Raw genomic sequence first — 16,005 nt, 5'->3', positions numbered from 1 at the left:
AGATGAAGATACAAGAAGTATCTGCCAATGTTAATGTTATTTTCTCCTTAAAAATAATTACTCACCACCTCCATCCCATTTCTTCTGTACAGTTAGGCATAATCCCCCTTAGGTGACCAGATCTCAGCAAGGTCACGGAAATAAACTAGTTATTTCTGAGATTAATTATGAGCGAAGTTAAGCCTTGATTTCAAGTATAAACATTAATATTATTTTGAGGGACTGGCTAGTACTTCACAGACATGAGAATTTAGGCAATTGGAAACAATAAGAAAATTAAATAAGATGTTTGCTAGGATGAACCTGTGCTGTCATTTGTATTTCAAACAGCTGGTTATAACTTTCACTTCACATGTACTAAAGGACAGAGAAAGAAATGAAGTAGAATCTTTTGAATGTTTTAATTTGTTATATTAGTAAGCATTTATTTCCCAGAAGTTGTTTTTGGAAAAGCATGATTGAATATCAGGGAGAGATGTTCCCTCAGTTTGTCCCTGAGACAAACTCTTCTTTTACAAGTTGGAAACTAAACTTACATGGCAGAGAAAACCACGTTCTGAAATCTAAACTTTGTGTTCACCCAACTGTTATTCACATAATTCCTATCCTCTCCAAAATCGCAAGAAAATGCCTGCCTCCTGCCAATAACGTAGATCTTATGTTTTGCAGAGCTCTAAGTAAGACGTTTTTGCCTCTTGAACATTTCTGGGATTTTGTTTCCAAGATTCCAGATGTTAAAATGCAAGTTTGGGGTTTGATGTTTGACACAGAAATTCAGAATTTCCTTTATAGGAGATAGCTACTGTGAATCAAATCTGAAAAATCCCAAATTTAAAAGTAGGAGAATTTAAACATAAGCCACACAAGCATTTATTTACACACCAAGCCACTGTCTGATAGGCGGAAGGAGAAGTTTTGAGCTAAACTTCAGAGAAACAGACAGTTAGATTAATGGGCTTGTGTGATGTTGAAATACATTGCCTCAGGAGACCAGAGCAGGCAGAGATATGGGTGCAGGATAATGCAGTATTTTGAAATAGCTGCTGGTTGCAGACTCAAAGGCAGCAGAAGTTAATGTGGAAGCCAGCAATCGCATTTCGTTTTCATGTTACCAGCTACCTCTGATAAGCATTTCATCATAACAATTCGATTTTCAGGGTGATCCATTGCAAAAGAGTGTGCCGAAAGGAAATTTAACAAGTGGACTTGTGCACTTCTGAAACCTGATTCATTCCATGTAAGTAACTGTGGTTTAAACAGGCCCTCTTATTACATTAATACAGTATCATCATCAACTATCAATTATTACTCCAAATGGAAATGCTGCAAAATAATGCTGTTTTCTTGGAATTGCTTTCAAATAGTCATTCTAAATCTTATGTGTGTCTACTTGATTTAGAGGTGAATTATTCCATGTTCTGAAATGAAGGAAACTTCGGAAACTGTTTTTTATGAGCTGTAACCCAGGGGAGTGCTAACAGAATTGAAGGTACCCCATAGTCTTAAGAGCATTAGGAAAGCACACTCTGCATATTAATCTGCTTCACATGCATCCTTTACTCATATATATTCCAGGACACAAACAGGAATTATTAATTAATTAATTAAAGAGCTAAAATTATTATTATTTTATTAGTAATTATTTTATTACAAAAATTTTTTAAGTTTTTTAAAATTGATGTATAGTTGATTTCAATGTCATGCTAGTTTCTGCTATACAGCAAAGTTTCTAAGTTATACATGTGTACTCATATGTATACATTCTTTTTTATATTCTTTTATCACAGGACACTGAATATAGTTCCCTGTGCTATACAGTAGGACCTTGTTGTTTATCCATTCTATACATAATAGTTTGCATCTGCTAACCTTAAACTCTCAATCCATCCCTCTCCCACCTCTCCTCCCCCTTGGCAACCACCAATCTGTTCCCTTTGCCTGTGAGACTATTTCTGTTTTGTAGATAGGTGTGTCATATTTTAGATTCCACATACAAGTGATATCATATATTTGTCTTAGTCTATCTGACTTCACTCAGTATGATAATCTCTAGGTCCATCCATGTTGCTGCAAATGGCATTATTTCGTTCTGTTTTTATGGCTGAGTAGTATTCCATTGTATATATGTATCACATCTTCTTTATCCATTTATCTTTGGACATTCATGTTGTTTTCATGTCTTGGCTATTGTAAACAGTGATACTTTGAACATAGGGGTGCATGTATCTTTTTCAATTATAGTTTTGTCTGGATATATGCCCAGGAGTGGAACTGCTGGATCTTATGGTAACTCTATTTTTAGTTTTTTGAGGAACCCCCATACTGTTTTCCACAGTGGGCTACACCAACTTACATTCCCACCAATAGTGCAGGAGGGTTCCCTTTCTCCTCACCCTCTCCAGCAATTGTTATTTGAAAAGAGCTAAAATTATGAAGACATAGAATAAAATAAATGACGAGGCATGATTAAATATAAGAATAAAAGATAAAATAAAACTGGATTGTGAATCAAAATTCTTTGTTATACACTCAAGATTTCTATCTACATGTTTTAGCAATTTGGAAGATAATTAGGTCAAGCCCTTTCTATCAGTAAGGCACTGAGTTCTATTTAAACACTTGGGTAAATGAGGGTTGTAGGGAAAAAACAGGGAGGAAGAAATGAGAGGGAAGAGAAAGACGTTTCATGTTTCTTAAGTGTCTAGTAAGTGACTGACAAAGTCCTAGGAGATTTTTTTAAGTAGTCAACAGGAAATATTTCTATAGTCAAATTCTTTAAAATTTGAAATTAGTATAGGCTAATCACTTGAAATAAAGAACTAAACATGATGTTTTAAAATGTGTGTAAAAGTCTTCTGGGGTCAGTAAGTGTCTAAATTTCTGTATGTGAAGATTTTAAAAGTCAGAAAAATTTTATTTTCAATATTGTACTCATGATTGAAGACTGAAAAAAAAATCCTCCTTAGTTATTGACTGGTGAGTGAACTTCCTCTTGAAAGCCACTTCCTCCAGGAAGCCTTCCCTGCCTTCTCAGACCAAGGGATGTCTCCACAGCCCTCTGCACTTTAATCTTTGTCACTGTCCGCACATTTGCAATTACTTTTTCAATGTCTGGCTTCCCTGACAGACCTAAACATCATGAGGACATGAACTGTGCCTGCTTTCCTACTGCATCCTCTGTGCCTAGCAAAATAAACAAATCACAATAATTCTGTTTAATGAATCAGTAAACCAATCATCTCAGGACTTCTTGAAAATAAGATGCATCACCTACATTGTATTCTTTGATGTTCCTAAATAGGGGCAAAAAATTTCTCCATGGGTAATTTAGGTGGGACTTACCTATTTTCTCTGTCCTTAGATGCACGTTCTGACAAAGTCACAACTGTAGCAATCAATCAATTAAAATAAAATAAAATAACAAAACCAGAAAAACCACTGTCATTGTTATGACCAAATGAATACAGGCCTGTCCCCAGAATTGTTTGTTTGTCTGATTTTTGATGAAACACCATTGGGCAAGTATTCAGGGTAGCCCCAGTAAGGGAGATTAGAGCCACAGTTATGCTATGAACTTGTCATATGACCTTGAGCACTGTTGCCTGACCTTGCTGAGTTCAGTGTCTTATCCAAAAGAGAACCATTGCAGAGTTTTTGAGATGAATGGAGTACTTTACATAAAAGCATTTAGAGGGCTTCCCTGGTGGCACAGTGGTTGAGAGTCCGCCTGCCGATGCAGGGGACATGGGTTCGTGACCCGGTCCGGGAGGATCCCACATGCCACAGAGCGGCTGGGCCCGTGAGCCATGGCTGCTGAGCCTGCGCGTACAGAGCCTGTGCTCCGCAACGGGAGAGGCCACAACAGTGAGAGGCCCGCGTACCGGAAAAAAAAAAAAAAAAGCATTTAGAAAATGTCACCCCAGATTTTAGGTACTGCTACTAATGTTGATAAGCTTTTTGGAGAACTAGAAAAACTATTATCCATACTGCTAGAAACATCTCTAGTTTTAAGAATTGTCCTCTAAAATGGACACTTCATGAGCATGGTAAGTCAGCATATCATTTAACCTGTTTCAGAAGGGTAACAGTCTTCAGTTTTGATTGTCCTTTTTTCCCCCATTTATAATTTTTTGTCCTAAGTGTGTAAGGACAGAATATCAAGCTGTTACGTTTAAAGGTTAATCTCACAGCAAAATTTTAATGTTTATTTGCAGATTGAAAACCCTCTACTGGTTCTGTTTAAAAAACTAAAAAAAAAAATTAAGTGGTAAGGGATTCTACTAAAGTTAGCTGATGGAATTTTTCTCAATTCTTCAAAATCCTGGGCTTCACCTAAATATAGAAACATTACCATTTATTTATTTATTTATTTATTTATTTATTTTTTGCGGTACGCGGGCCTCTCACTGTTGTGGCCTCTCCCGTTGCGGAGCACAGGCTCCGGACGTGCAGGCTCAGCGGCCATGGCTCACGGGCCCAGCTGCTCTGCGGCATCGAACCCGTGTCCCCTGCATCGGCAGACGGACTCTCAACCACTGCACCACCAGGGAAGCCCCATTACCATTTAGTTTTTGAAAACTTATGGGATCCTGAAGACAGGTGTTTAATTGGAAAAGCATCTGCAGCGCAGCACTGATTCCAACTCATGCTGCTCTCCTTGTTGACCACACACCAAATAAGGGCAGAAATGGCCTCTTTGAGTTTTTTAGAATTATGTTAACAAACAAGAAAAGCAGTGATGGACTTACCAGGCTGAGAAACAAAACTACTCCCTCGGGAGAAAGCAAAAAGTCCCCAAATACCATGAATCTCTAAATAACAACAATCTCATGCTTTCAACTTTGGCGATAGGAAGTCTTTCCATGACAGTGTTCAATATCTCGCTAAATCTGGATATCCGTTTATTGGAGCCAATATTCATAAACTTTCCCATTCCTGGGCACTTATTGACCTGACACCCCCAGGACGCCTTCCTCACCCTGCCACTCCCGTGCACTGACTGATTCTGTGAAGTAAACATCATCATAAGGTCAGGGTATTTTTTTAATTCCTTATTTTACTATGACAATATCAACTACTTACTTGGTATTTACAGTGTGATAAGAGCTTAACATAACTTATATTATCCTCACAACAATATACCGATAACAGCTTACCTTATATTTATTCTGTTTTCTAGCTAAGGAAATGGAGGCTTAAAAAGTTAGTCATTTGCCCCTATGCTCACACAGCCAATGAGTGGCAAATCTGAGGTTAAAATTGAGGCCTCAACAGTTATAAAACCTAGGTTGTTAACCAGTATATGCCTAGACAATAAGTGAGCTGAGGAATAAATGAGGGAGAGTGTGTGTGGGTCTAAATCGGTGCTAAGTGGCTAAGGATACAAAAGAAAAATGGTCCCTCTTTATAGAGGATTGTGACTGAGAAAACATCTTACCTCATAAAAACATCTCTGTGACCTAATGGTGGTCAGCATTTCCTCAATAAAATGTATCAATATTGCTCACAACAATATTGGCATTTTTCTTTTACAGATAAAGGGGGCACAAAAAAGAATGCTGTAAATAGGGCACTCAGCTCTGGAATATTCCAGAATGAGTTGAATTACAGATGGCAAAAACACAAACTTGAGGAGCCATGTAAAACTTGTTTCAGAAAAAAATGTAGAATATGGTTCTTGCCATATCAAAAAGAGATTTTTTTCCAAAATAGTATTATGAAAATTTTCAAAAATTTAGAAAAGTTGAAAGAATTCTACAGTGAATTCTTACCTAAGCTGTGCAGCCACAACTTAGGTTCTGCCTGTAACATTTAAGAGCTTGCTTCTTAACAGGTGGTTATTATATTGGACTTGAGCAACGAGAACTATACTGTTATAGTGAGATTCATCTGAACAATATGCATGGCTTGTACATGATGCTGACCTACATTTAAGTCTCTATGCCCTATGACCTACATTTAAGTCTCTCAGTTCATACTGAGTCTATTGTAAAGTGTGGACTTTGTATAGGCAAAGACGATATATTTGTTAAATGTAATGTAAATACCATAGTGTATTTGAATTCCTAAATCTTACTAACAAAAGCAAATTAATGACTACACAGTAAATGTTAAAGATCTGCTAAAGATTATGAATTATCAAAATCAATATCCATTTAGGTGATAAAAGCTGTCAATCATGAGCTCTTATTCCACATTAGTCCTATGTAATACATTTTCTGGATTGTTTCATACAGGGTAATTCTCAGTAAATTATGACTTCAGTCAGGTGACTAGAAATGGGACGACTGGGCATATTACACAGTTTCTGATATTGTACAAAATACCCTATAAAATCTATGAATCAGGAGCTGTTTCAAAAAATGGGAACTTTGGTTTTTCTCTGGGTTTTATTTTGTGTTTCCTTTTGTTATATTTTTAATATATTTTTTTATATTTTTATATTTCATATTTTAATATATTTTGTTATATTTTTATATATTTTAACATATCAGTGTTAGGCCTAGTGTGTTATGGATAAGAGACTCTGTTTTGTTAAAAAAAAAAATCCCAATATCACTGAAACAATTTTTAACCTATTTCCTATTTCTTTTTTTGTTTTTTTAACATCTTTATTGGAGTATAATTGCTTTACAATGGTGTGTTAGTTTCTACTTTATAACAAAGTGAATCTGCTATACATATATCCCCATTATCTCCTCCTTGTTACGTCTCCCTCCCACCCTCCCTATCCCACCTCTCTAGGTGGTCACAAAGCACTGAGCTGATCTCCCTGTGCTATGTGGCTGCTTCCCACTAGCTATCCTTTTTTTTTTTTTTTTTTTTTTTGCGGTACGCGGGCCTCTCCCGTTGCGGAGCGCAGGCTCAGCGGCCATGGCTCATGGGCCCAGCCGCTCTGCGGCATGTGGGATCTTCCTGGACCAGGGCACGAACCCGTGTCCCCTGCATCGCCAGGCGGACTCTCAACCACTGCGCCACCAGGGAAGCCCTAGTTATCCATTTTACATTTGGTAGTGTATACATGTCCATGCCACTCTCTCACTTCATCCCAGCTTACCCTTCACCCTCCCTGGGTCCTCAAGTCCGTTCTCTAAGTCTGCGTCTTTATTCCTGTCCTACCCCTAGGCTCTTCAGAACCACTTTTTTTTTTTAAGATTCCATATATATGTGTTAGCATACGGTATTTGTTTTTCTCTTTCTGACTTCACTCTGTTAGACAGACTCTAGGTCCATCACCTCACTACAAATGCTCAATTTCATTTCTCTTTATGGCTGAGTAATATTCCATTGTATACATGTGCCACATCTTCTTTATCCATTCATCTGTTGATGGACACTTACGTTGCTTCCATATCCTGGCTATAGAGCTGCAATGAACATTGTGGTACATGACTCTTTTTGAATTATGGTTTTCTAAGGGTATATGCCCAGTAGTGGGATTGCTGGGTGATACAGTAGTTCTATTTTTACTTTTTTAAAGGACCTCCATCCTCTTCTCCATAGTGGCTGTATCAATTTACATTCCCACCAAAAGTGCAAGACAGTTCCATTCTCTCCACACCCTCTCCAGCACTTATGGTTGGAGATTTTTTGATGATGGCCATTCTGACCAGTGTGAGGTGATACCTCACTGTACTTTTGATTTGCATTTCTCTAATGATTAGTGATGTTGAGCATCCTTTCATGTGTTTGTTGGCAATCTGTATATCTTCCTTGGAGAAATGTCTGTTTAGGTCTTCTGTCCAGTATTGGATTGGGTTGTTTGTTTGTTTGTTTGTTTCTGATATTGAGCTGCATGAGCTGCTTGTAAGTTTTGGAGATTAATCCTTTGTCAGTTGCTTCATTTGAAAATATCTTCTCCCATCCTGAGGGTTGTCTTTTCATTGTGTTTATGTTTTCCTTTGCTGTGCAAAAGATTTTAAGTTTCATTAGGTCCCATCTGTTTATTTTTATTTCCATTTCTCTAGGAGGTGAGTCAAAAAGGATCTTGCTGTGATTTATGTCACAGAGTGTTGTGCCTATGTTTTCCTCTAAGAGTTTTATAGTGTCTGGCCTTACATTTAGGTCTTTAATACATTTTGAGTTTATTTTTGTGTATGGTATCAGGGAGTGCTCTAATTTCATTCTTTTACATGTAGCTGTCCAGTTTTCCCAGCAACACTTATTGAAGAGGCTGTCTTTTCTCCATTGTATATCCTTGCCTCCTTTGTCATAGGTTAGTTGACCATAGGTGCATGGGTTTATCTCTGGGCTTTCTATCCTGTTCCACTGATGTATATTTCTGTTTTTGTGCCAGTACCATACTGTCTTGATTACTGTAGCTTTGTAGTATAGTCTGAAGTCTGGGAGTCTGATTCATCCAGGTCCGTTTTTCTTTCTCAAGATTGCTTTGGCTATTCGGGGTCTTTTGTGATTCCATATAAATTGTGAAATTTTTTCATCTAGTTCTGTGAAAAATGCCATTGGTAGTTTGATAGGGATTGCACTGAATCTGTAGATTGCTTTGGGTACTATAGCCATTTTCACAATGTTGATTTTTCCATTCCAAGAACATGGTATATCTCTCCACCTATTTGTATCATCTTTAATTTACTGCATCAGTGTCTTACAGTTTTCTGCATACAGGACTTTTGTCTCCTTAGGTAGGTTTATTCCTAGGTATTTTTTTCTTTTTGTTGCAATGGTAAATGGGAGTGTTTCCTTAATTTCTCTTTCAGATTTTTCATCATTACTGTATAGGAATGCAAGAGTTTTCTGTGCATTAATTTTGTATCCTGCTACTTTACCAAATTCATTGATTAGCTCTAGTAGTTTTCTGGTAGCATCTTTAGGATTCTCTTTGTATAGTATCATGTCATCTGCAAACAGTGACAGCTTGACTTCTTCTTTTCTGATTTGGATTCCTTTTATTTCTTTTTCTTCTCTGATTGCTGTGGCTAAAACTTCCAAAACCATGTTGAATAATAGTGGTGAGAATGGACAACCTTGTCTTATTCCTGATCTTAGAGGAAATGGTTTCAGTTTTTCACCATTGAGAATGATGTTGGCTGTGGGTTTGTCATAAATGGCCTTTATTAGGTTGAGTAAGTTCCTTCTATGCCTACTCCCTGGAGGGTTTTTAACATAACTGGGTGTTGAATATTGTTGAAAGCTTTTTCTGCATCTATTGAGATGATCATATGGTTTTTATTCTTCAGTTTGTTAATATGGTTTATCACATTGACTGATCTGTATATATTGAAGAATCCTTGCATTCCTGGGATAAACCCCACTTGATCATGGTATATGATCCTTTTAATGTGCTGTTGGATTCTGTTTGCTAGTATTTTGTTGAGGATTTTTGCATCTATGTTTATCAGTGATATTGGCCTGTTGTTCTCTTTCTTTGTGACATCTTTGTCTGGTTTTGATATTAGGGTGATGGTGGCCTCATAGAATGAGTTTGGGACTGTTTCTCCTTCTGTGATATTTTGGAAGAGTTTGAGAAGGATAGGTGTTAGCTCTTCTCTAAATGTTTGATAGAATTTGCCTGTGAAACCATCTGGTCCTGGGCTTTTGTTTGCTGGAAGATTTTTAATCACAGTTTCAATTACAGTGCTTGTGACTGATCTGTTTATATTTTCTATTTTTTCCTGTTTCAGTCTCAGGAATTTGTGCTTTTCTAAGAATTTGTCCATTTCTTCCAGGTTTTCCATTTTATTGGCATACAGTTGCTTGTAGTAATCTCTCATGATCCTTTGTATTTCTGCAATGTCAGGTGTTACTTCTCTTTTTCATTTCTAATTCTATTGATTTGAGTCTTCTCCCTCTTTTTATTGATGAGTCTGGCTAATGGTTTATCAACTTTGTTTATCTTCTCTAAGGACCAGCTTTTAGTTTTATTGATCTTTGCAATTGTTTCATTCATTTCTTTTTCATTTATTTTTGATCTGATCTTTATGATTACTTTCCTTCTGCTAACTTTGGGGTTTTTTTGTTCTACTTTCTCTAATTGCTTTAGGTGTAAGGTTAGGTTGTGCATTTGAGATGTTTCTTGTTTCTTGAGGTAGGATAGTATTGCTATAAACTTTCCTCTTAGAACTGCTTTTGCTGCATCCCATAGGTTTTGGGTCATTGTGTTTACATTGTCATTTGTTTCTAGGTATTTTTTGATTTCCTCTTTGATTTCTTCAGTGATTTCTTGGTTATTTAGTAGTGTATTATTTAGCCTCCATTTTTTTTTTTTTTTTTTTTTTGCGGTACACGGGCCTCTCACTGTTGTGATCTCTCCTGTTGTGGAGCACAGGCTCCAGACGCACAGGCTCAGCGGCCGTGGCTCACAGGCTCAGCTGTTCTGCGGCATGTGGATCTTCCCGGACCGGGGCACGAACTCGTGTCCCTTGCATCGGCAGGCAGACTCTCAACCACTGTGCCACCAGGGAAGCCCTGTTTGTATTTTTTAGAGAATTTTTCCTGTAATTGATATCTAGTCTCATAGGGTCGTGGTTGGAAAAGATACTTGATACGATTTCAATTTTCTTAAATTTACTAAGCCTTGATTTGTCACTCAAGATATGATCTATCCTGGAGAATGTTCCATGAGCACTTGAGAAGAAAGTGTATTCTGTTGTTTTTGGATGGAATGTCCTATAAACATCAATTAATTCTATCTTGTTTAATGTATCATTTAAAGCTTGTGTTTCCTTATTTATTTTCATTTTGGATGATCTGTCCATTGGTGAAAGTGGGGTGTTAAAGTCCCCTACTATGACTGTGTTACTGTCAATTTCCCCTTTTATGGTTGTTAGCATTTGCCTTATGCATTGAGGTGCTCCTATGTTGGGTGCATAAATATTTACAATTGTTTTATCTTCTTCTTGGACTGATCCCTTGATCTGTATGTAGTGTCCTTCTTTGTCTCTTGTAATAGTCTTTATTTTAAAGTCTATTTTGTCTGATATGAGAATTGCTAGTCCAGCTTTCTTTTGATTTCCATTTCCATGGAATATCTATCTCCATCCCTCACTTTCAGTCTGTATGTGTCCCTAGGTCTGAAGTAGGTCTCTTGTAGACAGAATATATAAGGGTCTTGTTTTTGTATCCATTTAGCCAGTCTGTGTCTTTTGGTTGGAGCACTTAATCCATTTATATTTAAGGTAGTTATCGATATGTATGTTCCTATTACCATTTTCTTAACTGTTTTGGGTTTGGTATTGTAGGTCCTTTCCTTCTCTTGTGTTTCCTGCCTAGAGAAGTTCCTTTAGCATTTGTTGTAAAGCTGGTTAGCCTTTGCTTTTTTGTAAAGGTTTTAATTTCTCAGTTGAATCTGAATGAGATCCTTGCTAGGTAGAGTAATCTTGGTTGTAGGTGTTTCCCTTTAATCACTTTAAATATGTCTTGCCACTCCCTTCAGGCTTGCAGAGTTTCTGCTGAAAGATCAGCTGTTAACCTTATGGGGATTCCCTTGTATGCTATTTGTTGTTTTCTCCTTGCTGCTTTTAATATTTTTTCTTTGTATTTAATTTTCGATAATTCAATTAATATGTGTCTTGGCGTGTTTCTCCTTGGATTTATCCTGTATGGAACTCTCTGCACTTCCTGGGCTTGATTGACTATTTCCTTTCCCATATTAGGGAAGTTTTCAACTATAATATCTTCAAATATTTTCTCAGTCCCTTTCTTTTACTCTTCCTCTTCTGGGACTCCTATAATTTGAATGTTGGTGTGTTTAATGTTGTCCCAGAGGTCTCTGAGACTGTCCTCAATTCTTTTCTTTCTGTTTTCTTCACTCTGCTCTTTGGTAGTTATTTCCAGTATTTTATCTTCCAGGTTACTTGTCCATTCTTCTGCCTCAGTTATTCTGCTATTGATTCCTTCTAGAGAATTTTTAATTTCATTTATTGTATTGTTCATCACTGTATGTTTGCTCTTTAGTTCTTCTAGGTCCTTGTTAAACACTTCTTGTATTTTCTCCATTCTATTTCCAAGATTTTGGATCATCTTCACTATCATTACTCTGAATTCTTTTTCAGGTAGACTGCCTATTTCCTCTTCATTTGTTTGGTCTGATGGGTTTTTACCTTGCTCCTTCATCTGCTGTGTGTTTCTCTGTCTTCTCATTTTGCTTTACTTTCTGTGTTTGGGGTCTCCTTTTTGCAGGCTGCAGGTTCGTAGTTCCCGTTGTGTTTGGTGTCTGCCCCCACTAGCTAAGGTTGGTTCAGTGGGTTGTGTAAGCTTCCTGGTAGAGGGGACTGGTGCCTGTTTTCTGGTGGATGAGGCTGGATCTTGTCTTTCTGGTGGGCAAGACCTCCTCCGGTGGTGTGTTTTGGGGTGTCTGAGACATTATTATGATTTTAGGCAGCCTCTCTGCTAATGGGTGGGGTTGAGTTACTGTCTTGCTAGTTGTTTGGCATAGGGTGTCCAGCACTGTAGCTTGCTGGTTGTTGAGTGGAGCTGGTTCTTAGCATTCAGATGGAGATCTCTGGGAGAGCTTTCACCGTTTGATATTACATGGAGCTGGGAGGTCTCTGGTGGACCAATGTCCTGAACTTGGCTCTACCACCTCAGAGCCATAGGCCTGACACCTGGACAGAGCACCAAGTCCCTGTCAGCTACACAGCTGAGAAGAAAAGTGAGAAAAAAGAAAGAAAGAAAAAATAAAATAAAATAAAATAACTAAAATATAAAGAAATTATTAAAAATAAAAAAATGTTAAGTAATAAAAAAAGAAAAAGAAGGAAAGAAAAAAGAGAGCAACCAAACCAAAAAACAAATCCACCAAAGATAGCAAGCGCTAAAAACTATACTAAAAATAAAAAATAAAAAATGGACAGAACCCTAGGACAAATGGTAAAAGCAAAGCTATGCAGACAGAATCAGACAAAGAAGCATACACATACACACTCACAAAAAGAGAAAAAGGAAAAAAAAATATAGCTATATAGAATAAGAAAAAAAAAAAAGGAAAAGAGCAACCAAATCAATAAACAAATCTACCAATGATAATAAACTCTAAATACTAAACTAAGATAAACATAAAACCAGAAAAAAATTAGATGCAGAAAGCAAACCCCAAGTCTACAGTTGCTCCCAAAGTCCACTGCCTTAATTTGGGATGACTCGTTGTCTATTGCACAGATGCAGGGTACATTAAGTTGGTTGTGAAGATTTAATCCGCTGCTCCTGAGGCTGCTGGGAGAGATTTCCCTTTCTCTTCTTTGTTTGCACAGATCCTGGGGTTCAGCTTTGCATTGGCCCCGCCTCTGCATTTAGGTCGCCTGAGGACGTCTGTTCTTCACTTAGACAGGATGGGGTTAAAGGAGCAGCTGATTAGGGGGCTCTGGCTCACTCAGGCCAGGGGGGAGGGAGGGGTACAGAGTGTGCGGGGAGCCTGCGGCAGCAGAGGCCAGCATGATGTTGCAACAGCATGAGGTGCGCCATGTGTTCTCCCTGTGAAGTTGTCCCTGGATCACAGGACCCTGGCCGTGGCAGGCTGCACAGGCTCCCAGGAGGGGAGCTGTGGATAGTGATCTGTGCTTGCACACAGGCTTCTAGGTGGCTGCAGCAGCAGCCTTAGTGTCTCAGGCCGTCTCGGGTTCATGCTGATAGCCACGGCTCACGCCGTCTTTGGAACTCATTTAGGCGGTGCTCTGAATCCCCTCTCCTCACGCACCCTGAAACAATGGTCTCTTGCCTCTTCGGCAAGTCCAGACTTTTCCCCGGACGCCCTCCCAGCTAGCTGTGGCGCACTAACCCCCTGCAGGCTGTGTTCACGCCGCCAACCCCAGTCCTCTCCCGGTGCTCCGACCGAAGCCGGAGCCTCAGCTCGTAGCCCTGCCCACCCTGGAGGGTGAGCAGACAAGCCTCTCGGGCTGGTGAGTGCTGGTCAGCACCGATCCTCTGTGTGGGAATTTCTCCATTCCGCTTTGCCCTCTGCACCCCTGTTGCAGCGCTCTCCTCTGTGGCTCTGAAGCTTACCCCCACTCCGCCACCCACCCATCTCTGCCCGCGAAGGGGCTTCCTAGTGTGTGGGAACCTTTCCTCCTTCACAGCTCCTTCCCACTGGTGCAGGTCTCATCCCTATTCTTTTGTCTCTCTTTTTTTCTTTCTTCTTTTGCCCTACCCAGGTATGTGGGGAGTTTCTTGCCTTTTGGGAGGTCTGAGGTCTTCTGCCAGCGTTCAGTAGGTGTTCTGTAGGAGTTGTTCCACATGTAGATGTATTTCTGATGTATTTGTGGGGAGGAAGGTGATCTCCATGCCTTACTCCTCCACCATCTTAAATGTCCCCCCCTCACCTACTATTTCTGATGTGCTTAGGGAGAAAGCTTGCTACCGTCTCAGCAATTTGAGATGCAGGTCAAGGTCAAATGACATCATAAGAGTGACAGAGGAAACCTAATTTTAGTCTCCATGAAACTAAAGAACTCATACAAATAATTACTAAACACTCTCAGCCCATGTTTGGAGTTGGGTACTTGAATCCAATCAAGAAGGAGTAAGTACTGCAGAGTCATCTCAGAAGCCTTGGCTCTCAGGTGCTCCAAGGACTGTGGAGCATCTCAGATTCAGAGGAATGTCTCTTCAGGTACATTGAAGGATGTGTATTTGCAACTCTAGTAGTAACTTATCATAGCAGGTCAGTGAAAATGGCAAATATAGCAAAAAGAAGCATAGAGTGGCATTTTCAAGATGTTAATGTTAATAGCTTGTTAAAAAGTGCATCGTAAGGTGTATAAACACACACACATATTTATATAAAATACCCACACACATATGGAATATTATTTAGCTGTGAGAAAGAAGGAAATTCTGTCATTGGTGACAACATAGATGGGCCCTGAGAATATTCTGCTAAGTGAAATAAGTCAGACAGAGGAAGGCAAATACTGTATGATATCACTCACATGTGGAATCCAAAAAAGTTGAACTCATTGAAAACAACAGTAAAATGGTGGTTACCAGAAGCTGGGGCAGTGGGGGCTTGGGGAACAGGAAGGATTTTGTTTAAGGGTACAAATTTGCAAGAGATCTAATGCACAGTATAGTGATTATAGACACCAGTATTGTATTATAAACATTGAACTTGCTAAGAGACTAGATCTTAACTATTCCCACCACAAAAAAGAAATAATAATTATGTGACATGATAGAGGTGCATTATAAATTACTAAGTAGAATCTAGTTACTCGTGAAAAGCATTTACCAATTAAATCTAATTAATAAAAATATACACCAAAATATTGACAGTGTTATCTCTGGGTATTAGGATCATAGGCCTTTTTAAATGTTCTTTTCTGTAATGTTCAAATTTTCTACCGTGCATAGGGATTATTTCTATAATTAGGTAAAACTAAATATTTGCTACTAAAAACCTCGAATAACCCAATTTCTTTTTACCACTAGGAGTGTTAGGTTTTTAGTTTGATTAAATTTCAACCAAAGGTCATGAACAAAAACTTTTGAATCCATGTTAAATTAAACGTGTCTCATAGTTTACACGTTGCTGAGATGTTAAAGGGTCAGAGAGAGAAGTGCAGGGAAGCCAGAAAGCATACACATCGTTTAACGCCTAGGAAGATCTGATGTAAAATCAAATTGGAGGCAGCGTGATACCATCTGTAGACATTTAAGTAGAGAAGACAGACCAGTCTGCCTCCTCGAGGTAAACAAACCATGGCCAGAAAATAAGCAAAAAGAGAGACCAAGCTCTTTGTAGACTTAGACACCCACTTCACGCCAGTCTGCGAGGAAATTCTATGAAAAGAGCTAGATGTATGCACAGCTCCCCCTTGTTAAGAGAGGTTTTCAGGACTGTACCTTCGCTCCAAGAAAGAGCCCAGAGCCTCAACTAGACCTACAGGGCATTTGCTTAGTCTTCATCATCTGGGAACTGACTTACGGACCTTACGGAGGACGCATACGTGGGTATGGGCAATTCCAAGACTTGGTAACCTACTTCTCTGTTATTAAATGTGTACATAAATATTCCACATGGTTGTGTTTCTTAATGTTTAATGTTTTAAAAAG

At 38.7% G+C, this 16,005-nt stretch overlaps 1 protein-coding gene and 1 long non-coding RNA gene across 4 annotated transcripts in view; one reads left to right on the top strand and one right to left on the bottom strand.

The window, feature by feature from the left end:
- Positions 1–16,005, bottom strand: part of PDE4D (phosphodiesterase 4D) — a 1,268,462-nt gene that overhangs the window by 355,892 nt on the left and 896,565 nt on the right. The gene's annotated exons all lie outside the window — the stretch shown is intronic.
- The window catches only part of LOC113617514 (uncharacterized), a 36,358-nt gene continuing 21,420 nt past the window's right edge, over positions 1,068–16,005 (top strand). Inside the window, exon 1 of the long non-coding RNA XR_003431678.1 lies at positions 1,068–1,237. This is a non-coding gene — a long non-coding RNA (uncharacterized LOC113617514). The remainder of the gene's footprint in view (positions 1,238–16,005) is intronic.

This window comes from Aethalodelphis obliquidens, unplaced genomic scaffold (genome assembly GCF_003676395.1).
Source record: "Aethalodelphis obliquidens isolate GAN/ISIS:26980383/991018 unplaced genomic scaffold, ASM367639v1 scaffold4, whole genome shotgun sequence".
In the NCBI taxonomy this organism is placed as follows: Eukaryota; Metazoa; Chordata; class Mammalia; order Artiodactyla; family Delphinidae; genus Aethalodelphis; species Aethalodelphis obliquidens.
Note: the sequence above shows the minus strand (reverse complement) of the source record. Positions and strands in the feature narration are given on the sequence as shown.